The sequence below is a fragment of the Pelmatolapia mariae genome, linkage group LG18 (genome assembly GCF_036321145.2).
Source record: "Pelmatolapia mariae isolate MD_Pm_ZW linkage group LG18, Pm_UMD_F_2, whole genome shotgun sequence".
Taxonomy (NCBI): Eukaryota; Metazoa; Chordata; class Actinopteri; order Cichliformes; family Cichlidae; genus Pelmatolapia; species Pelmatolapia mariae.
In genome coordinates this window covers 34,276,890-34,301,287 of record NC_086243.1, presented here as the reverse complement: position 1 = coordinate 34,301,287, position 24,398 = coordinate 34,276,890, and the positions used below count along the sequence as shown (strand labels likewise).

Below are 24,398 nucleotides of genomic sequence, written 5' to 3'. Positions count from 1 at the left end.
TATCTAAAGTAACATGGCTGGTATGAGGCCAGCTAGGACCCCTGTGGACCTTGCCCTACAAATGATCCAGGTTGGATGGGATGAAGACCCCATCGGAGGCATTGACTCAGAATCTAACATCTCAGATATAGAGGACACAGACTACTGTCCCCCAGTAGGAAATGGATATTGAGTCTAACAGAATGAGCCCCTCTTACTGCTCTAGCCACAATATTCTGAATTAGTTGGCCAGGGCTTGCACCTGGGTTTAGTACTGTCTCCCCAATAGATGTATGGAAGATGTTCATGTCTGATAATATAATAGGAGAGGTGCTGACATACACAAACATGGAGGCACAAAGAGTAGCCACAGACAGGGGAAAAGAGTGGAAAAATGTAATCAAACTTAAGCTCCTGGCCTTCATTTGATTGATCATTCTTGCAGGAAGTGAGAAGAACTGGGATGTACCAGTCGGTGTGTTTTTTTTGGAGTCCTCTGCATAACCCATTGTACAAGGCCACTATGTTAATTCAAAGATTTGAAGATATTCGCCATTTCTTGCACTTTGATGACAAGAGGACCAGAGCCTACTGACTGAAAACAAACCACATGGCAGCTTTCCTCTACATATGGGGCCTGTTCCTGGTCAACTGCAGGCAGAAATTCATCATCAGTGATTGTGTTACAGTGAATGAACAACTTGTGCCTTTCAGAGGGAAGACCCAGCTTCTGCAGTATATGCCGAGCAAGCATACAAAAGTGATACAAGGATACAAAAACTGCAATTTCTTAAAATTAATGAAAAAATAAATAAAAATGCAAAGGGCCTCATGTCACAAACATGTTTTATGAGGAATAACTCAAATATGGAAATATTACAACTCTTTGTTTTAAAGATTTTGAAGAATAACAACCGAGTTTATAGCAAAATGCATTGTTTCTATTTGGGGTCATTTTTGACCCCACTCGTGGAAGAGTGTAGGTATTGGTAGGTTGTGCATCCAAGGGTTAAAGACAAATCTTGGACTGATGTCAGGTCAGGATTTTGTCCTTCTAGCAGCGGCTCATTAGGACGCAGATTTTGTTGGACAGATTTCCATCAGTTTCCTGTGGATGTTTATAGAGGATAAATCGGTCATGGTGCCTCATGTTTCTATCACCTTCTTTTCTCTCTGATAGAAAAAAAAACTGATTTTGTATCTGAATATGTCAAATCTGGAATCACAGGACAAGCTGCTTTCTCCTTTTGTTTCCTGACCAATCACATTTGAGCAGCTTTGGCTGCATTCAGGTAAACTGTTTGCAAATGCGTCTCACTTTTTTAAAATTCTTTGGATTACTGAAAAAAAAGGTAAAATGAACTGCTGCAGAAACAGTTTTTAGATGAGGGTGGATCACCCCGGAATCTGTTGCTATGGGTAACTAATATGAGTAGTAATTAGTAATTAGTCCTTTCATAAACCATGTCTCTTTCTCCAAATCTGATCTTCACTTTCTGTCTCCCACATTTTGTTGTGTCAGGTTACAACTGAATAATTAGAAACAATCAAATGTAAAATTAAGTTTCAGGTGATCAAAGTTCAAGCTGGCTACAACATGATCATGGACATTTTAATAGAATTCTATATTTTATATCAAACTTTGTTCAGTCTGCCAAAGTGGCCCAAACTGATTAAAACCTTTCTCCCCTCCTGCTTTTATATGATGGTCATCACTGACACGTGCTCATATTCTTTGTTCTAAGGGATAAAATTGGAGGCTCCGCTCTTTAGTTACCTGTTGCCATGGTGAATAATAGTATCGGGGCATTAATGATGATGACTTCCTTTCTCTACTCGCACATTTAATGCAAGTTGATCTCAGAGTTGATTGAAATTACTCCGATCAGCTGTTCTGCAACAGAACACTCAGAGTTTATTTTTAAACCTGCTTCCTGGAACCGTCTCTGTTGATTGATTCTACTGAGCAACTTCAACGATTCCAGGGTTTCTTTCTTTCATCTGGATTCACTTACCCTAACATTGTTGATCAGTATAGATGGTGACATAAATATGTTATCAGTTAACTATAGTAACACAGTATAATAATGTGGCCAAAATGTGTGTCCGCTTTTTTATTTATCTTTTTACTAAGTTTATTTAATTTGTTTACTGGTTATTTTCGGTAACTCTGAGAACTCAAAATCATTTTAAAAACATGAACACTACGTGTAAGACATTATTTGTCACATGAACTGTACAGAAGGACAGTAAAATGGAGCAACTCACACAAAAGAACAGAATAAACCTTTATTATCCCACGAATGGGAAATTTGGGTGTTACACAGCTTTAACCAACTCAGAGTTTATTTGTTAAATAGGACCCTGCTTTTGTTCCCTTCTAATGCTGACCTAAATTTAATTCATTCTTTGTGCTAGTTTACATTTTTAGATAAGTATAATCTAAAACATTGTGACATTTTAAAAACAATCCCTTAGTTTAAAAAAAATAAACTGACACCATCATTTACAGGCCAGCCTCTCTGCCAGCCGAGCTCACCACATCAGCTCACCAAATGTGAGTTTTACCTCCTGTTTGACCTTCTATCATTTCTGTCTTTCATTTAGCTGGTGGGAGAAAAACGAAACAAAAAACAAACCAAAGAACCAAAGAAAACCAAAAGAAAACAGCAGAGTTGTTTGTAACTTCTTACCGAGCAGATAACCTCTAACTCACCTCCAAAGTCTCCCTCATGTCTTCAGGCATTTTAAAGTAAACACTCACAGAACAGAAGCAGAGCTGTCTCTCATAAAGAACACAGAGAGGACTCTATCAGACTAGCAAGCAAGTACACACACACACACACACACACTAACTCTTCTTCAGCCTGCAATGATCATACAGCTGCTTATCACTAATATATATCAACAGCCTGCTCTGGTGGATTTTCTGCCACACAGGAATCTGCTGTGATTAATATATCTTAATAATCTAATTTGGAATATAATTTGGGAAAGCTTGAGTGACATCGTCACAGCCACACAATGAATGTCAGGTGATTTGTGACAGAAGGATAGCAGCCAGAGTGAAAGGGAAGCTTTACAAGATGGTGATGAGAGCTGCGGTGATTTCTGGTTTGGATTCTGTGTGTAAATAATGTAATGTCTTAAGACCCAGTTGTTCTGGATGAGCTACAGGATAGTGGACCGGTGTTTAGGTTCAAGAGGTAGGTGTAGAAATGTCTGAGATTACAAGGAAATAACCGGAGGCTTTGGCTATGTCTAGACTAGCCGGGATAAATTTGAAAAGGGCGTATACTTCTGAAAATGCTCCGCGTCCACACTATTGTTGTTCATCTACATTGAAACGGCCGCAAAACACTTACGTTCCAGTACTGCCCATGCGTGAAACGCAAGACGATTTGACCTGCCTTTGAAACGTCGCACCAAAATGTCGAGGAAAAGCAATGAGGTGGAGTTGTTGCTACGAGTAACACAAAAGTACAAACTTGCAAAAGCGAGTGAGAATTAAAGAATTTGGAGAAAATCTATCTGGAGCATGTGCAAACTGATACTAATCTTTAATAGGGCTGTCAAAATTGAGAACTAACAAAACAACTGCAGTATAATGCCCTCTGCTATTTTAGTTTAATTGGTTACATGACTGTATCACATGACTAAAACATGTCATAGTTTTCGAAAAGGCTCCGGGTTCGCTGTCCATGCTGTGACGCGAAAACGGCGTTTTCAAATGTATCCGCTTTGGAAACCGTTTTGAAAACACTGCATTTTCCTTGATCGAAAATGCTGTTTCAGTGTGGACGGAAGGCCAAAACAGAGAGAAAAAGATGCATTTTCAAACTAACACGTATTAGTGTGGACATGGCCTTTCACAGTGTTTGTAACACTCACTATATTTTGCAATACAGGAGCACAATGAACAAATTAACAGATTGCATCACTGCATCTTGAAATGAACTTTACCATCAGTGGTGTTTGGTATGCTGTGTATCTTACCCTGGAGTAGAAATGAATGCTAATTCCAAACAAACAACACAAAATGCCTCTACAAAGTGGGTATCAGTACCATGTAATAACACTGGAGTTATTTTAGGGTCATCTCTAAAGTTTAATATTTTTTTATTATTATTATTAATTATTATTTGATTCCTTTCCAGTCAATATTAGTCCGTCTGGCAGCTGAGAAGAGGTCTGCCTTTTCTGGATCTAAAAGCTGTACATTATTTAGTCAAGTGGTAGATCAATTGTTTCTTTGTGAATTCACCCATGTTAGTCCCACTACAGCAGATCACTCCACCAACAGAAGGAATGGGTGGGTTCTTTCTCTGGTATTTGGAAAAATCAGGTTGTTGGGCTGCTCGCCACCTCCAAGGCCAAGGAGGAAATCCAGGTTCCAACACCAGGGAGATTCAAAAGGTATCCAAGAATGAAAAAAAAGCCTGCAAAACAATAAAACGAGGGGTCGGTTTTAGCTTGATTTTAGATTTTAGCTTGAATAATGCACTATCGATAATATAATTATGTTGATAATATAATTAAATTCTGAATCGATTTTTGAATGTAAATGTATTTTGCCAGAAATGCTAGAATCTCTAGTTAAAACTCACAAACCTATTCCAACAACCACCAAACAGCTAAAACAGCAAATGATCAAAGAGCAGGCAAACGAATTCTGCACAAAGACGTGAACACAAAGCATGGATTGTTCACCCGACGGCACGTATGTGGACACGCCATCAGTGCTGAACACTGACATCTCACAGATGTTGCTGCTGCAGGTTTCATTACTCTCTGACCAAAATTCACTGAACCAGCAGCAAAAGAAGATCAAAACTACACTTCACATTTTATAAACATCGTCATTTATTCCATCTTACTTTTGCTGTTTTATTTCCACCACGTTAAAAATCACAATTCCTGCACAGCTCTCTCTCTGTGTATTCAGAGACCAGTTTACTATCAAAAATCTCTTCCAGGCTATGATGACATTCCTGGAACATCAGCATCTGTCCTCTGGGAAGCAGGAAAAGCTGTGATGAGAGGTAAAATAATTTCTTTCTTATCACATAAGAAGAACAAGAAAACAAAAATATTCAGGAAGTAGAAAAAAAACATCAAATCCTTAGAAAAAGCCTATGTGTCCCACCAAGATCAAGAAATATTGAACAAAATACGCAAAACAAAACTAGAATTAAATTAAATTATTGATAAAAAAGACTCAATTCTTAGTACAAAGACTTTGCTTGCATAATTTTGAACACGGTAACAAATCCGGTCAATTTCTAGCTAACCAGTGTGAGATTATTATACTATCTTATGCTACCTTATACTTCTAATCAAAGAATTGTTGAATCATTATACGGCTATATGCCACATTATGCCTTGGATTAACTTTATTGACCAAGCATCATTTGGTCCGCCTGGACTTATTTGGTAGTTTTGGCTGTAAAAGGGCCAGAAATCATACTATAAGTGAATGCTTTTGCCCCTTTTTTCAGAATAACCTCAGCTTTCAATATCTGGCAGTCATTTTACATTAATTTATTGTTAAGACAATGGAACAACAGTTAAAGTGGAAAAAAATTAATCTCACTCTAGTTAAGGGGAAACTGATATTCAACAGGAACAAAATGTAACGCAACATCAACTTTAAATATGAACTATAACAAATATGTACAATAAAGTTTTTCAGCCTAGGCCACGCAGTTTTTTAAATCTCCTGACCCTTCTTGGGGCGTCGCCACTTCTCCACACCCGCCCCTCTGCTCCGTGCATCATCAGTTCTTGCTTGTGATTGGACCGTTGTTGCACGTGCTTTCTAATGCTGCACCGTAAAGTTTCATAACGCTTGCCTTCTCGCCTTTCAGTAACCATTTGAAATGTCTCTCTAGCCCAAATGGTTACGTTAGTGCGAAGCGCACATGGTAAAACCTAAGCGCAGTTGACTTTTCTTTCTTTCAGACAGCAGTAGCTTGTTATTGCTATGCGCTACCGTAATACACCAAATGTCCCTGTAAAGCGCAGCGTCTCTTCTTTCAGTAAAGGTGTGAATTTCTTCTCTAGCTCAAATGGTCGATGCGTTACAGTAGTCCCAAGCGCATGTGGTAAAATCTGGGTGGAGTTCAGATTTCCTTCCGTGTTCAGACAGCAGTAGCTTTGTGCTACCGTAATACACCAAATATCCCCGTAAAGTGCAGCTTCTCTTCTTTTCGAAGCCGTTCGTATTTTCTCTCTCGCATAAACGATGATGGAGTTACAGTCCTTTAAAGAGCGCTTGTAAAATGGGCCCGCCGGTGGGCCAGTGGTAATAAAAGGGTTAAAGATTGTGAAATCATTACACTGTTTTATGATGCATTATACTGCTGAGTTATAAGAAATGCTGTTTGTGTAGAATCATGGCCTTCCTTTTCAGATCACGAAGAGAACAGAACATACCGTGGAGTTTTTCTGCCCCATCTCATCAGGAGGAGATAAAACAGGAAGCCAAGGCCGTCATGTAGGCGCCGTAAGATAGAAAGAATGTGAGGGTTTACGCTTTATGGCCCTGAAGGGAGGGGGAACAAGCTATAAGAGTCTGTGTAACTGTTAGACAGTTCGAGATGTTGCCAGACACCCTCCTGTGCACATCTCCCGTCCAGAAGTTTGTAATGCTCAAAGTGTTGTATGGAATATGGAATAAAGAGATTGTTGATTGAGCATTTATACACCGAGTATTGTTCTTCCTTCAGCTCAAAGAAGAAAGAACTGGAGTATTTAACACCAGTTAAAAATAAATAAATAAAAAAACAACCATATGTGCTGTTAAAGATTTATCTGGGAATACAATATATGACCCTAAAAAAAATAAACAAAATTTTAGGGATGTCTATCAAACTTTATATACAGCACAAATAAACCCATCTAAAAACGAAATTTATCAAGTTCTCGACAACATAACTCTTCCAACATTATTAGACACCCAAGCAATGGCATTGGATTCGCCATTGACACCAGGCGAACTCCAGGAAGCCCTGACAAGTATACCCAACAATAAGGCTTCAGGTCCAGATGGCTTTCCAGCAGAATTTTTCAAAGAATTCTGGACAATTCTGGCACCAATTTTTCACAGAATGCTGCAGGACATCAAGGAAAATGGTAGACTACCAGCAAATATGAACTCTGCAAGTATTAGTCTCTTTATAAAACCAGGCAAAGACCCTGTATTTCCCTCAAGCTATCGTCCAATATCCCTTGATCAGAATTATAATATTTCTGACTCTCTGAGTCAAAATTGAATTAAATTGATTTGAATCCAGACCTTGCAAATCAGAATTGAATCAATTATAGAAATCCAAATCTATGCCCAGCCCTAAATAAAGCACTTGTTGCATACAATCATGATGTCATAACAATCTGTTGGAGCATTTCAATGAGATCCACATTTTTGTTTCCACTAAACATAATGTAATCACAACTTCAGGTTAAAATGTCTTGATGCATTCTCAATCATCCAGGAAAGTAAATCTCCAAAAGTTGATTCTGTTCATCTGGACGTAGCGTTTTGTGGGAGAAACGTTTCATCATCATCCAGGTGACTTCTTCAGTCTCAGCTGACTGCAGGTTTCCCCAATCTGAAACCAGCCCACTGAAGGAACAATGGGCTGGGAGGTCAGTTCCTTAATCATAATTATGCAAATTCTCATGACCATTGATCAACAACCACTGACCAAAACCCACTGATCAAAGACCACTGATCAATGGCCATGAGTACCATTCACAGAGAGTTGGGGAATGGCTGCAATCACAGCATTGTAAGATGGTGGCAGATGGACCCTTAGGCCCCCTCCTCGATTCAGAGATGGTCTTTCCCTTTTCACGTAAATGGCCTCCTTGACTCCGCCCTCAAACCAGCGTTCCTCCCTGTCCAGGATGTGTACATCCTCATCATTGAAAGAGTGTCCACTGGCCTGTAGGTGTAAAAAGACTGCAGAGTCCTGGCCTGACGAGGTAGCTCTTCTGTGTTGTGCCATCCGCTTCGCCAGAGGTTGTTTGGTTTCCCCGATGTATAAATCCTGGCAATCCTCCTGCACTTAACAGCGTACACTATGTTACTCTGTTTGTGTCGGGGGACCTGATCCTTGGGGTGGACCAATTTTTGGCGCAGCGTGTTTTGGGGTTTAAAAGCCACAGAGACCCGGTGTTTAGAAAAAATGCGTCTCAGCTGCTCCGATACTCCTGACACATATGGGATCACTACAGGTTTTCGCTTGGGCAGCGGTTGTCCTTCTCTCCTGGATCAGCTGGAGCTTTCTTTAGGTGTCTTTCCAGCTTTGACAAAAGTCCAGCTGGGATAACCACATTTACTCAGGGCCTTCTTGATGTTCTTCTGCCTCCCTGGCCGCTGTGTCAGTGGGGATGGTGTTCGCTCTGTGTTGTAGCGTCCTGATGACACCCAGTTTGTGCTCCAGTGGATGATGAGAGTCAAACCTTAGATACTGATCTGTATGTGTAGGTTTATGGTACACGTCAGCTTTTAGATGTCCCCCATTACTGATGGAAATCTCACAGTCTAAGAAGGCTAACCTGCCACTTTTCATATCCTCCCTGGTGAATTTGATGTGTTGGTCCACCGAGTTAATGTGATCCGTGAAATGTAGTACGTCCTGAGATTTGATTTTCACCCAGGTGTCATCCACATATCTGAACCAATGGCTTGGTGGTGTTCCAGGGTAGGATACAACCCGTTCTCACTCCCGAGGCGTAAAATACTGACGATTTGTCACGTCCCTTAACTTCTCATGCTGACGCTAAAGGTACCCTTCCACGTTTTTATGTGACGCTGTGGGTTGTCAATTCATTCCAATATGATCCCGCTCGCGGCGATCAGAGACGCTTCAAGCAGAGGCTCCAGCCATCCATTTACACCAAATAATAACCCCGTCACGGCGAAACATGACGCCGTGAAGCACAATCTAACTATAGAACCGGGGACCCTCTCCGCGAACGGGTTTTTCTCCCGAATTTAATGCTTTCTTTTAATGACATCGTTAACATTTCTCAACAAAAACACATGAAAGTATCACTGATAATTCAACAATAAAATCGCTTCATGTTGTGGCCATCACACAGTGTTTTTCAAAGTGATTCACGATCTGAAAGTGCGATCTGTTAGTTTTGGATGCGCTCGGCTCCAACCAATCAGACCAATTTATGCAGACAACGCACTAATCCCGTAACTGCACACTACCCATAATCTTCAACCGCCGTTGCTATGGAAATGAAGATAACAACAGCTTGGTGCTACCCGTTATTCCTTTATTTACTCTAAAATAATAACCATTGATAATGCGAAAATAAACTGGCCCAGTGTTTAATTATGTAATTACAAATTGCAAATTTATTTTTATTTATTTTATTTTTTACAAATTGCAATATTTATCTACAGCGCGCCTTTAGCGACACGTCAACAGATCTTAAGCAAGGCGATTGGATGGTTTTTACTGCAATGCATCTTGGGAGTCGTAGTAAATGTATCTTTCAACTCACGGTCCTGCAGGAATTTTCCGACTCGACACAGATCTTAGCTAGGTAAGTTGTGATAAACTGTGGGTAATTTGCATGTTCACTGAAATATTAATCAGCTGATATTAAACTTGAAATGTTTTCACAGAGCAGTCTGTGTACCAAGAGAACTACTTCTGCAAAAGTTTATTTAATTTTTCTTTGTGATGTATTCCCATGTGTAAGACACTTGCTTAGCCAGCCAGCTAATGTTAGTACTGCTCTATTTTAGCAATGTATCTTTTCTTTAATCAATTCAGTTTTTTTAACCCTATTCACGTAATTAACTCAATATTAACGACTTTAATCTCTAATCGATTTTTTTTCTAAATATGGTGTAATAATGCCTCGTAATATAAGTTATTTCTTTGGTCATAAATTATTTTTGTAATCATTTAACCAAAGCAGACCTGAAATAATCCCTACATGTTACATTTTCATTTGCAGACATGACAAAACCAAAAACCAAACCATGCCCTTCCTGTCAGGCTCCAAACACCTGCAACAGGAAGACATGCAGTGGATGCCTGGGCAGCCTGAACGTAAAGGAGGGATTGAAAAAAAAACAAGAACAGTTTAAAAACATTAACTGGGCTGCCTCTGTTAAGAAAAACAGAAATGCGAGCAGGGTGGTTAATTCAGCCCAGTTGTCAGTAAGTTTAAAAGTTCTGATCTAATAAGTGGTTGGTCTGCTAGACAATTCTTTATTAATCACAGTTGTCAATGTTTCCTTGTATATCACGAAGTAAGAAACTAACAAGACAGGTATATACACATAAAAGAGCATAAATAAAAAAGTTATTCATATCAGAATAACATCATCACACTAAAGACATCAAACTACGAAAAACTTGTTAAAAACTATTTTTATTTAAGCTACTTCTGAATTTTAATTTAATCGGCTATTAACTGAGAGACAAAACATTTCAAGATGGATTTTATCATACATTTACAGGTTTGGTCACCATAAATACTTTTTAACTATCTACAACAATAAAACAACAAAGATGTGAAACTTAAACATCAATTTGCTTACATGAAAGACTGGCTGCATATGTTTTTCTTTGTTGTTCTTGCAGGTTTCCAAACTTCATGCCCTGGGCTACCAGCCTATTCTGTTTCTTGGACAGTTTGACCGTAAGGGCCGTATAGTAGGGGACGTGATCACTCAGATCGAACCAGCGGAAGGTGCTGCACGTGACATCCTCATGAAGATGAGGAAGCTTTATGAACACCTTCTGAGAAGTAAGATATGCTTTGTCCATTATCTGTAACCAGGTGTCCTTATCAGGTAGCCCATCCTCATAGGTACACCCTAGATAAGAAAGCAGATCATCACGGGGTACACAGAGACAAACAAGATGGTGAGGATGAGGATAGTTAACAGTCACCAGCTATTCTATTTTACTCTACTCTATTCTGTCCTATTCTATTCTATTATTCAGCCAAGGTTCAGACCAGTAACCGTCTTGCTGTGAGGTGACAGCTGCTCTACATGTCCTGTTGCTAACATGAAAATAGTGTTATATATGCCTTATTACCTCCCCATGTGGCGTTCACATCACCAAAGCTAGCCATGCTGAACCTCTGGTGTTACCCACCTGAACAATTTTGTATGTGTGTGTGTGTGTGTGTATAGTATGGTCTTTCACACTCATGTATATACAAATGTAATTTTAAAAATCTTCACGAAAACCAGACCTGATAATTCTCTTCGAGACTTTCTAGTATAACAAATGTTATATAATGTTACCAATATGAACACCATGATTCTTAAATAACTTATATACTTCTTAAGAGGTTACCTGATTACCTTCCTTAGGTAGTTAGCATCACCATTGTACAAAACTCTTAAGTCACAGCACTAGCTTTAAGTGTCAAATGTTATGCACTACAAATTCAGGTAAGTAGTGTCATCAGAGGAAAAAAATCATTAGCTATCTGGATTTATAGTCACACTCATTAATTTATTAATGTACAATGTAGAAAAGCACTACAGATGTCACACTATCCCCGAGGGCACTTGTACTGAATGATTTGGGTCAGTGAGGGTGTGAGATGACTTATTTGATGCCAATATTTACAAGTTGTAACTTTAGTAAAAAATTAACTGAAAACATGCAAATCACTACTTATTATGTGTTTATGTGTACTGTACATTTTTTCAACCCATTTTAATGAATGTGTAATATTTAAAATTTTGCAGAATTACAAGCTTCACCTCCTGCTTAAAGTTCTACACCAGCAGCTGGACCATCCTCTGCTGACAATGTGGATGCTGGACCAGTCCCAGACCCAGAGGCTCTAAACGAGGAATTTATTCTTCATTTAGAGCCTGTACCAACATCTTCCCTCTGTCAGCCTCCTGCATCTTCCTCTCTGTCTCTGCTTCCTCCTGCATCTTCCTCTCCGTCTCTGCTTCCTCCTGCATCTTCCTCTCTGTCTCTGCTTCCTCCTGCATCTTCCTCTCCATCTCTGCTTCCTCCTGCATCTTCCTCTCCGTCTCTGCTTCCTCCTGCATCTTCCTCTCCGTCTCTGCTTCCTCCTGCATCTTCCTCTCCGTCTCTGCTTCCTCCTGCATCTTCCTCTCCGTCTCTGCTTCCTCCTGCATCTTCCTCTCCGTCTCTGCTTCCTCCTGCATCTTCCTCTCCGTCTCTGCTTCCTCCTGCATCTTCCTCTCCGTCTCTGCTTCCTCCTGCATCTTCCTCTCCGTCTCTGCTTCCTCCTGCATCTTCCTCTCCATCTCTACTTCCTCCTGCATCTTCCTCTCCGTCTCTGCTTCCTCCTGCATCTTCCTCTCCGTCTCTGCTTCCTCCTGCATCTTCCTCTCCGTCTCTGCTTCCTCCTGCATCTTCCTCTCCGTCTCTGCTTCCTCCTGCATCCTCCTCTCCATCTCCACATCCTGCATCTCCCTCAATTTCTACGGTGTACACCTCTGATGTCCCAAACAAAAAAAGGACAAGGAAAGGTTAGACGTTATGGTATTGTAAGTGTACGAAACACATGACAGGTTCGTTAAGTTTGTTAAGATTTCTTTTTCTTAATGTTTGCATTATCTCCAGTTTTACAGACCTCATGTAAATATTTCATTTGTTTTCAGAATGCCGAAAACACCGTACCCAGAAAATTTTCAAATATGAAGAGATAGTAGACAGGAGAGTTGTAAATGTAAGTAATTTAGCCTGCTGTTGTGCAGATTTGTTTGCATCTTTGGACTTCCCGGATTTGAACTGTGCCTGACTGACTATCCATGAGCTTTTGTGTTTGTTGAATCTACATTAATTTAGCCACTGAGTCTGTATTTTGCTCCAAATAGGACATTAAATAAGAACATACCATCTGATATGACCTGGTCGTGCTGCCTTCCTGGTGTTTACGTTCTTTAAAGTCCTCCTGACATCATGCTCAGAAGGAGTGATTGATGTGGAGGTGCTCCTTCCCATTCAGTAACATCTGCTTCAGTTAGTTTTGCTTGTGAGCCACAATGTAAGCAGTGTTGCTTTGCTGACATGCACTCGATGCTGGCAGTACAAGCATTGTAGTGGTTCTTATGTTTTTGTAAACTAATTTTATAATATATTGAGCCATTCAATAGTACATAAATGTTTATAAGCTCCTTTTTGTATCCAACTTGCATGTCTTTCTTAATTAACTGTTTGTTTATACCATGTTTTTCAGGAAAAAGAAGAAGTTAAAGTCAAGTGGAAGCCCTGCTCAACATGGTATGTAGTAACAACGGGAACAGACATTCATATTGTTGATAAATAGTTCTCACCTCAATTTGAATTCATGTATTTGAACTAAAGTAAATTGAGAGCTTTTAGCAATCAAGCTGCTCTTCTGTGAGGAGCTTGATAGCAGTCCACCTCCAAAGTCCATTATGAGTTTTGGAGGTGGACATGGTCAACACTTTTAAGAGTAGGCATAAGACTTTACTTCTTTATAGAGCTTATAGTTAGGGCTGGTTCAGGTCAGCCTTTAGTTATGCTGTCATAGGACCAGACTGCTGTGGGTTAGTGTCCCCCCCCCCTCTCTCTCTCTCTCTCTCTCTCTCCTCTGTCTGTCTCTTTCAGGGTTATGCAGGCTCAGTATTGGTTGAAGATGCAGTCACATCTCCTTTTACTAAAAACTCTCCCCCTCTCCCTCACCATCTGTAAGCATACATGTCTCAGTAATGCAGTTCATGCATGTTACTAACTAAACTTCTTCCCTGGAGTTTCTGTGCTCTCTCATCCAGCAGGTTCCGATGGCTCGTGGCTGCTGCTGTGGTCCTGTTTGACATCTACTACATATATTATTAGTCTCTGACTTGATTTGATTAATTTATATTACAATGAAGGTGTATAAAGTATGACATGAATATAGAAGATATTTCATCCTAAAAAATTGTCATATGTCACAACCTAAATTATCCTATTTTGTGTGTGGTTGTGGTTGTTGTTTGTTATGTTTTTCTCCTGACAGTGGCAAAGTATGGGATGACACATGGGAACCGGCGCAGTTTTACACAGAGTAAACCAGGCACCACAGGTCGCAGAGATGGCACAGTTCACAGTTTGTAGTTCAGCATAAAAGTTCAAAATAAAATATTTTCTATACATTTCAACCAGTGCCAGTCTCTGTTTCACTCTCTAAGTGGCTTTTGTACCTAACACATTCATGAATCTGATCGATCAATAATATCTTCCCTGCACTCAATATCTCATAGTTTTACATATCAGCCAACATTATTGTCTACATTCTCATAAATATAGAAGTGACTTGCTTATTATAACATATTACAAGTTAAAGTAAATAACACCTACTGTGTATGGGAGCATAAAGCAAAGTTAACTGCACCAGTACCAGCTTCAGAACATATTGTATATTATATGTTTCTACCTTTTGCAATATGTCATGTTTAGATGCAGTGACAATTGCACATTTGGAGTTGTGGTCATATGTGGTTTTTATATACAGGGTATTAGAAAAGAAATTGACATTTTTTGCTGTTTTTCTTGTTTGTTTGCAAATTATTATTGTGTACATATTACATATGTAACATTATTGTTAATATTATTAGATATCAAAGATACAATTTGATTAAGGGTTTTCCTGTCATAATTTCAATAAAAATGCAATTACACAAGTAAACAATATGATCAAAATAAATTTTTAAAAAGTCCATTGATCTATTGAAAATGCTGATTTTCAAAACATTCTAGAGGAAAAAAGAGATAAAATAATTGAATGGATTATTCTGTTTCAATCAATAGGTTTGTATCTATGACAATAATTTGATAAGTTTAACAGGTTGGTTTAGGCCTGGCAATGCAGCAAATATTCACAAACTTTGGTTTTTGACGAATGTTTATCTTTTTGGGGATGAAGCTATCTGGCAAAATGATACAACCCTTTTAACCTCATCTTTATGTCTATCATGTGGCTATGATACTGGATTTTGGTTTGATGCATATGCAGGTTACAGCTGGGGAATGGCAGTATGTTGTGGGTTGATTTGGCATGTTCAACCATTGTTACACCAAACTCTCTCACTTATAACATGATCAAGGCCTCTTACTCAGTGTCATGGATTTTCTAGACTTTTGGGGACACAGGGCCAAAGTCTGAGGCAATAAGTCAGATCAAAGAAGGCAATGATTCTAAAATGGGAGTTTTACTTATGTCATTATATATATCCAGGAATATGTGCCTGAGGATAGTTGTCATGAAATCAATATTAAATCAAAGTATTACTTAATTACCACAGCTGACACGAGTTCTCCATAGCTGCCTGCTGTCTCAGGATCTGTCTCCAAAAAGGACCAGGGAGCGCTAACATGTTATGTTCTAAACCAGGGCTGCCCAATCCCAGTCCTCGAGAGCTACTATCCTGCAGCTTTTAGATGCATCCCTACTCCAACACAGCTGAATCAAATGGTTTGATTTAGGGATGCAACGATACCAATTTTTTCAAACCGATCCGATACCGATACTTGGATCTGAGTACTTGCCGATACCGAGTACAAAAACCGATACTTCTACCACACACAAGTTAAACTTAACCAGTAGTAAAGAAACGACCCCAGACAACTCTTTAACCCAAACAAAACGCTTACTGAACGTAAGGGCAGAGACAGATACTGTACAACACATCCCTTTTTTAAACTCAAATGATATTCCAATTCCTTAACCAAATGAAATACACTGTATAAATGACATAATTCCCTTTCAAATTATATTAAACAACCCAACTTATGTTATCACCTTTTGGTAAGTGACTCACTAATATACACTCCAAAACACGTTATATAAATCCACTAAACACACAATATTCACACATGGGCCCCACACACACCCACACTTGTTGCAGGCCTGTTTGCTGCTCACGCCGGACGATGGAGAAAAATCCTCTTCTCCCCAGTAACAGCACAAAAGTCTGACTTACAGTTCCGTTGCTCGGTAGGTCGCCGTTCACCAGTCCCACACTAAATCCACTCCCTGCGGACCCGATGCTGTCTCTGCTACAGCGCGTTAGCCCGTCACTGTCCAGCTCTCCGACAGTCCATAGCGGCTGCCTCCTTGGCGAAGCCAAGCAGTCCGGGCTAGCCTTTAGCCTCGGCGGTCGTAGCTGGAAACACAGCACGGTGGTGCGACCATTGAAACAAAAAGTCACTTCACCCATACTCTGTTGTGAAGCTCTCACACACTCAGCTTTCTAGTCACACACTCTTTTGTGCTGGTTAACCTCAGTAAAACTAGCCGAGTCTCTCACTTTGGTTCAGCTAACCTCGTGCATCTCCCCATGCAAGGTCCCGTTTTATGCTACCTTCACAGGCCTCCAGAAAATGAGAACTTTGAAAAATATTTTAACTCCCTTCAGAGTTACATACCATAAAATAATACTTTTATGATTAACATAACAGTTTGATTGCTCTAATTACCTGTATTTACCTTGCGACATATTACAGGGCAAATTATATTCAGGGTAGAGTTACATCACATAACATCAACTGTGAACACCTTATGTTACCGTGGCGTTTAAGTCCATGGGAATTGTGAGTATCCACTCCCAAATTCCCATCCGGGCTACATTAGTATCGGTTCATGGTATCGGTTAACTTTTACGAGTACGAGTACGCACACATTTTACAGTATCGGCCCCGATACCCGATACCAGTATCGGTATCGGTGCATCCCTAGTTTGATTACCTCTTCAGCATGCCATCATGTTTGGCAAAGGCCTGATAGCAAGCCATTCACTTGATTCGGGTGTGTGGGAACAAGGATGCATCTAAAAGCTGCAGGACGGTAGCTCTCGAGGACCGGGATTGGGCACCCCTGAACTGATGAAGAAAATGCACATTAAAGATAATATAAACTTACTGAGTGAAGTAATATCAAGAGGATTCCTTTAGCTCCTATTGGGTTGGTTCCTTGATCAATGCAATACAGAATCATTAATCTGGTTTTATGTAATGTCCTTAAAACATGTCAAAATGAGGCTCACTAGTCTGTGTGGCCTCCACATGCCTGTATGACCTCCCTACAACACCTGGGCATGCTCCTGATGAAGTGGCAGATGCTCTCCTGAGGGATCTCCTCCCAGACTCCTGGACATTTTGTGGTGCAGTTGGTGGATGGAGCGAGACATGATGTCCCAGATGTCCTCAATTGGATTCAGGTCTGGGGAATGGGCGGGCCAGTCCACAGCATCAATGCCTTCGTCTTGCAGGAACTGCTGACACACTCCAGCCATATGAGGTCTAGCATTGTCTTGCATTAGGAGGCACCCGGGGCCAACCGCACCAGCATATGATCTCACAAGGGGTCTGAGCATCTCATCTCAGTACCTAATGGCAGTCAGGCTACCTCTGCCGAACACATGGAGGGCTGTGCGGTCCCCAAAGAGATGCCACCCCACACCAAAACTGACCCAATGCCAAACCGGCATGCTGTAGGATGTTGCAGGCAGCAGAAGGTTCTTCACGGCGTCTCCAGACTCTGTCCCAAGTGCTCAGTGTGAACCTGCTTTCATCTGTGAGGAGCACAGGGCAGGAGTCGGGCCCTCATACCACCCTCATGGAGTCCATTTCTGACCGTTTGAGCAGACGTGCACATTTGTGGCCTGCCGGAGGTCATTTTGCACGGCTCTGGCCTTTCTTTCCTACTGCACAGTACCTTCCCTTACCATTTGTTTCCTACTCTTTTACTTCTTCTTTGATGACGGTTGTCTTTCTAGATAAGCAATTTCATTTGCTCTGGGGCGAGTCAGTGGCTCGGGTGCATTCGGGGACTGTCAGTTCACCAGTGTGCTGGCATGCTTCTTAACAAACATACCGCTACAGCAAACATATCAATTGTACTTGCTGATTTCTTCGACAAAACACTGAACAAAAAATTTACTTGTGAGTGTGCTGCCTCGTGCTTTTAAATTTTGTGATAATTTGAGCAGCCCAGAAAGCATCCCATAAATTAAATTATGTTAGTCTATCTGAACATGTACACTAGTCATTAAATTACATGGGAAAGCATGATTATGGGTAAACAACTGCACCAAGGAAATTCCATTTTTCTTCTCAAAATGTAAAATGTCTGTTGAAAAATCACATTAAACAGAGATGTGATTAACTTTTTATTTTACCAAAAATAACATCAAGGATGACACAATCAGTCTTCATCAGAAGTGCTCAAATCACTCTCAGTGGCATCGTCTGGAATGTCTTCCTCCTCCTCCGAGTCCATTTCCAGGAGTGGTTGGTAGCTGAGGATTCTCTTGTACATGTCCTTTACTTTGAGATTTCAGCTTTCAGTTCACTTTGTTTTTTTAAAACCAGGCTATGGAGTCCCTTCTGTGCATCCGCCGACATGCCAACAAGGGAGGCTGTAAAAAGAACAAAACAAATAAATATGAGTGAAGTAAGAAAAACAAACAAAAAAAACCCCAAAAACCCTCACCTCATAAACACAAGGAATTAGGATCCTGTAATTAAACTTTTTTTTAAAGGGAGAAGGCAGTGTTAGCTAGCAATCTAGATATAGGTAAAAGATCCAGTAAGACTTTAGCATCTGCTCTTATTTTCAATCGATTCGTCAAAAAAATGAATAAATAAATAAAGTGCTTACAGTCTGAGGAAATTGTCCCCAACACCACAGATCGCATTCGCAACTCTGTCCAGTGATGCCGCATCTCCCTGCAAAGGATCATCTCCTCCTCTCTCAGGCGCCTCACAGCCATCACCTTCTCAAAGACCTTTCTCTTTGTCTGGAGGTCTGCAGCAGCTACAGTTTAACAACATCAGATGGGAAAACATAGTAGCACGTTATGACTCAAGAACCAAACATTCAACTACTGCTCAGATGCTGGGAGTTTGTTTAAAAAGGATATTTATAAATCAAGAGCTTACGTTCACTTGTGCTCTGCCAGGGCCAAATATCGGTCTGGATGAGGGCATCACTGGATACGATTTGCTTTGTTGGTTCAGAAAGCTTGTTGTAGTCGTCAACAGCAGCCGCCAAGCGTTTCTTCTCAACTAAGATGACCTTGCGAATTCTGTGTCGCCTCTTGTTGCTATCTGTAAATAATCATAAAAAAATTCACACCTTCACATAATGTATATATTTACATTTTAATCTACACTCATCAATTTGTTTGCTAGAACAAATCACATCCAGCTTAAACAAACCTGGATCTGATTTTATTCTGTTTACAAAGTAGCTGTACAAACTAAGTATCAAACAGTCCATTTCAAAGAAACTGGGACGTACCATTTTGTCTGTAAAGACTTTGTGTTCGCACTCTGATGATGACGACAAGCTCCTCTATTCGTGCCTGCAACGCTCCAAGGCTGCCATCAGTTTGATCACTTTCTAAGTGAGAGGAATATTAATCAGAATACAGGATGAGTAACAGTCACCAAACTACAGTGGACTCTGTAATCACTGACTTGATGACATTCATTATAAGACATCTGTAGCCTTCATGTGCTGCATTATCATTAGATAACAAGTATGTCGGTGTTCAGGTTTATAAAACCAACTAGTACGACATCATTTCAACCCAGGTTCAATCCAATTTGATGAAACGCAACAACTCTGCCATAAATTCTGCTTGTACAAAACTTATTTTTCATTGTTTGTTGACACTGTCAGAAAGATATTAACTCTACCTTAAGTTCTTTAATGAGGCCATGGTGGGTCCTATGGTGCATTATATTGAGACTCACCTTCAGCCCATTTCTGCACATCGGCCACCCATTGCTGCAGTGTGTCGTCATCCACACCCAGCTCATTTTTGGTCGCATTCAGGCTCTCCACTTGTTCTCTAAGGATCCTTATGATCTAAGAATACATTAATAAATGTCATTCACATTGATGTTTTTAGAGTACAGGTGTTTTTCCCCCCATTACCACACACATTAAAATGTTTTTTGAAAAAAAAAAAAAAAAAAATCACCTTGAGATATCTCTGGCTCAAACTGCGGCCCAGTTGTTCCACTTTCCTTTTGTTCCAACCCAAAGCCAGGAGGGTCAGCATGTCTGTTCGCCCTGCATTTCAGTTAGTATACAAATAAGAATTAATGAGCAGGAGACTGAGTGGAATCTCAGACACGAACACATACCTGCTTTAGACATGTACTTCGTTGTGATGGCCGCCCTAGACAGGAAACTGTTTACTTGTTCCACCTCTTCTCCAACTGTTGAACCGGCCCCATCCTGAAACGCACCTCCCCATTTGATCTATAGAAAGGAGGTCACAATACATGACTGCTGAATTCATTCAACCTTATAACAAAATGTCTCAAACTAATCCAAAACTACAAGCTGCAGTATACCTCGCATTTCCAAGTGTGAGCCTTTGCATGCATGACGGAGAGAAAAGGACGCATTGACAAGAGGTTCCTCAGCTCAGGGCACTGCTGAGCCACCTTGGTTAAATAGGGGAAATATTTACAGGCCACATCGGAGCAAAGGAACGCAATATGTCCTGGGACGTTAGCTGCCAACTTCCTCTGGAGAAAAAGGGGGTAAGCAAAGATCTCCCCTCGAAACATGTTCAATGCAGCTAAGAGGACTCCGTGGCGACAAACAGCTATTTCCATGCCCTCTTCATCCAACTTCCCAGTGGACTTTTTGGACGACTCCTTTGCTGCAGTCCAAGATGAAGATCCGCACAACCCTTTCCCCGGGACCTATACACTCAAAGATTTTAACATAAAAGACATGACATGATTAAGCCCTATCAGGGACAAACTTTTTAAAACAAATGCATAACAATTAGCTGAATTAGTGTTAAGTCACACAAGACCTCATATCTCCCCAGGACAGCACTGATAACACAAAATAAAAATCATGTTGTTTTTGTTTGTTTTTTTAAATACACATGGTGACAAAAGAAAGTATACATTAAGATAAAGTAAAGTAAATAATATTACGACAACACCAAGAGAAAAATAAAATAAATATCCACCCATCCATATATGTATACACATACACATACACACACACACACACACACACACACACACACACACACACAACCATATACACACGAATGTGTATATGGTTATGGCATTAACGTCATTTTAACAAGATTAACGCTAACAGCACTAATATATATATGTGTATCTTACATGATTTGTATGTCTCTGGATGTATTTCACAAACTCAGCAACGTCCTCATCTTTTTCAATGAAGACACCTTCAAAGTTCCCCTGCTCTGAAGTGCTGGACAAACACAGTGACAGTTGTTTGAAAAGAAACATTAAAATACATTTTTCTACAAATCCATATTTGATTTATGTACACAATGCATAACGTACCTTGCATTAGATTGAAAGCGATAAAGCTTACGGTTTCCATCAACTGAGACGGCAAGCATGTCTGGAGTGCAGGCAGGGCAGCTAAAGCATGGCTCCTTGCACATCCTGTCCACCTCAAACTTTACAGCACTCCACTCCAAGAAACTTCTACTGAAGGCATCAGCTGATATTCGGCCAGTCTTTTAATAGAGGGCATACAACAGAATATTCAAGGACAGTCATCATAAACATTGATTTGCACAATTTCCTTAAACTTGGCAAATTTAGAAACTCACCCTTCCAAAATGGGCTGTTCGTTCATCCAGCATTTTGACAAATGCCTTAAGTGACATCCCTGGTGCAGCCTTCTTAATGTCATAGAAAGACTGAAAGACATCCATTGAAAACAGGGTGCAGAAATTTAAGGTGCCAGGCCAATATCCACTACCCAGGATGTCCTTAACTGAGGGGGACCACATTAGGCCACAGCTGGTGCATCTCACCACTGGCAGTGCAAGGTTATAACAGCCTTTAGGAAGGATAAGGATAAATTCAGTCATGGCTCAAAGCATTCATTTTTTTCATGTTGTGAAGATTTCATGTTGTTTTCAAATTGATCTGGTAAATCCAAATGACCTTTGACAGGTGCCCACATATACTGCGGGCCGAGGGCAATTCAAACCAAGATAGCAATGCACAATTTGCAATTAAACCTCCAAACACATCTATTGTGTATGTAGTGTGTGACAAAAGGGCAACTTACCATTTATGGTTACAAGAGCCACAATTGAGCCGGGTGAAACCTCAACGTTACCTGCTGGGCAGTCACACACATGGTCTGGCCTTTGGACAGGCAACAGCCGAACTAACATTAAAACACACAATATATATATAAAAAGAATTGGAAATTAACTGATACACAATAAATATACAATAACAGCACCCACTCATAGTACATAGCAAGAAACGCATAAGACTTAAAAACCGTACCAATTGGCTTGTGAAACTCTGATGAAGGCTGCAAAAACCCTCCTGTTACTGCCTCTCTGTTGTGCAGGACAAAGCGTGTGTGAACTGCAATATCACAGTCAGCACAAAGGAATGGAAGAGGCAGGCAGTCCAGACACCTCACAACTACTTGTTTGCCACACTGACACACACGGTGTGACTGTGGATCCAGAGTAGCTAACATATTGTCTATAAGACAAGGCCTGGCCTCTTTCCACTTTTGCGAGGACACCATATTTCTGATCGCCCAGTGAGTAGCAGCTGACTCAGACGACGTCTCACAAGTCATGGCTGCGTCCTCTTCTCCATCCTCCAACAACTGAAGGAGCTCCTGACGAAGCACCTCAGTTCCATACACTAACAGAAAAAAAAAAGAAAGAAAGGAAGAAACTCTTCCACATAGTGAAAAACACCCTAGGCAGTATGTTTCTTAGGACTGCACAAAAGCCCTGCCTAACTCAACTATAACAACAAATATAAAAGTAAACAGAAATCACAATATATACAAGAAGGTAAAGTACCTTTTGTTGGGTTGACACTGGTAACATAACTAGTTTCTTCACGTGGACATTGATGCTGATCTCTGGACACTGGGGGGAAAAAAGAGATTGAAGAATATTTAATTACTGAAATTGTTTGGTGAAAACAAGTTGTGAGATAAAACCAATGGTTGTGTGAACATTGACCACCTGGCATGCAAGTAGTACTTCGACTGGTTGATGGCCTTTGAGGAATAAACTCTCCCTGTCTGTCACGTTTTTTCCAGCGCACTGGTCTTGGCTGAGATTCACTCTGTGCATCATTCTACCAATTAACAAGGAACAAAGGGAACACCTAAAATACAGTCTATGATTAAAGCAAAGATTATCAAACATCTTAAGTTAACCAACTTAATTTGACATAAACTTGTATATACACATATATAAAAATTTATTTAAAAAAATTATTAATAAAATAAAATAAAATAAAATAAATAAAAATTAATAATATAACGTTTACTTTACCTGCATATCTTGAAGGAGTTCGTCAGCAGCCTGAAGCTCTTCCTCCAGCTCGGGATCCTCTGAATCACTCATTTTCAAGCTAAAGAGGAAAGAGATTTTGCAGAACTCAGTGACATAAACACATAACTAACGCAACTCAAATGATTTTCAGTCTTGGTGCTCCGGTTAACGTTAGCAATTAACGTTAGCATCAGCCGTTTATAACGAGCTAGCAGAACTCTTAGCGCAAAAACTGCTTTACGCACCATGTGAGGGTATTTTGCAACACACAAGTCCTTTAACGTTTGTAATAGATTTAATCCATCGTTTGATCAAATGGCTAATGCTGCAGTAGCCACGTGTAGGTAGGTTACCTAGCAAGCATGCTGACGGTAGCTGTAGCCATTTTTAAATGCATTAAATCGTTTCCGAGATCAGTCACTTCTGTTTGTTTGAAGCTTTTATGAAAAACAAACTTTGAAACACACTTCAAGGTATTACTTTAAATATATGTATTTTTTACATACCTGCATTAGAATCAATCAGTTCCGCCTCATTTTCTTATTCTTATAAATGGGTCTCTCCGTTCTCCCATCATCCTTTGCTTACACCGGTTGCGTCTGATTGGTTGGAGCCGAGCGCATCCAAAACTAACAGGAGTGGTGAATTAATCTATAAATGTGTTTTACGTGTGAAATGAAAATAATAAACCTAACAAAGGATTATGTACGTTAAATCTGCGCACTTTCAGATCGTGAATCACTTTGAAAAACACTGTGTGATGGCCACAACATGAAGCGATTTTATTGTTGAATTATCAGTGATACTTTCATGTGTTTTTGTTGAGAAATGTTAACGATGTCATTAAAAGAAAGCATTAAATTCGGGAGAAAAACCCGTTCGCGGAGAGGGTCCCCGGTTCTATAGTTAGATTGTGCTTCACGGCGTCACGTTTCGCCGTGACGGGGTTATTATTTGGTGTAAATGGATGGCTGGAGCCTCTGCTTGAAGCGTCTCTGATCGCCGCGAGCGGGATCATATTGGAATGAATTGACAACCCACAGCGTCACATAAAAACGTGGAAGGGTACCTTTAGCGTCAGCATGAG

The 24,398-nt window shown here is 40.2% G+C and overlaps 1 protein-coding gene and 1 long non-coding RNA gene across 2 annotated transcripts in view; one reads left to right on the top strand and one right to left on the bottom strand.

Annotated features, from left to right (window-relative positions):
- The window catches only part of LOC135932218 (uncharacterized), a 38,635-nt gene that overhangs the window by 1,767 nt on the left and 12,470 nt on the right, over positions 1–24,398 (top strand). The window lies entirely within an intron of this gene.
- LOC135932219 (uncharacterized) lies at positions 22,065–23,078 on the bottom strand. The gene is made up of 4 exons (XR_010573333.1): positions 22,994–23,078; positions 22,829–22,897; positions 22,290–22,664; positions 22,065–22,164 (listed from the first exon to the last, which is right to left on the bottom strand). It is a non-coding gene; the product is annotated as an uncharacterized LOC135932219 (long non-coding RNA).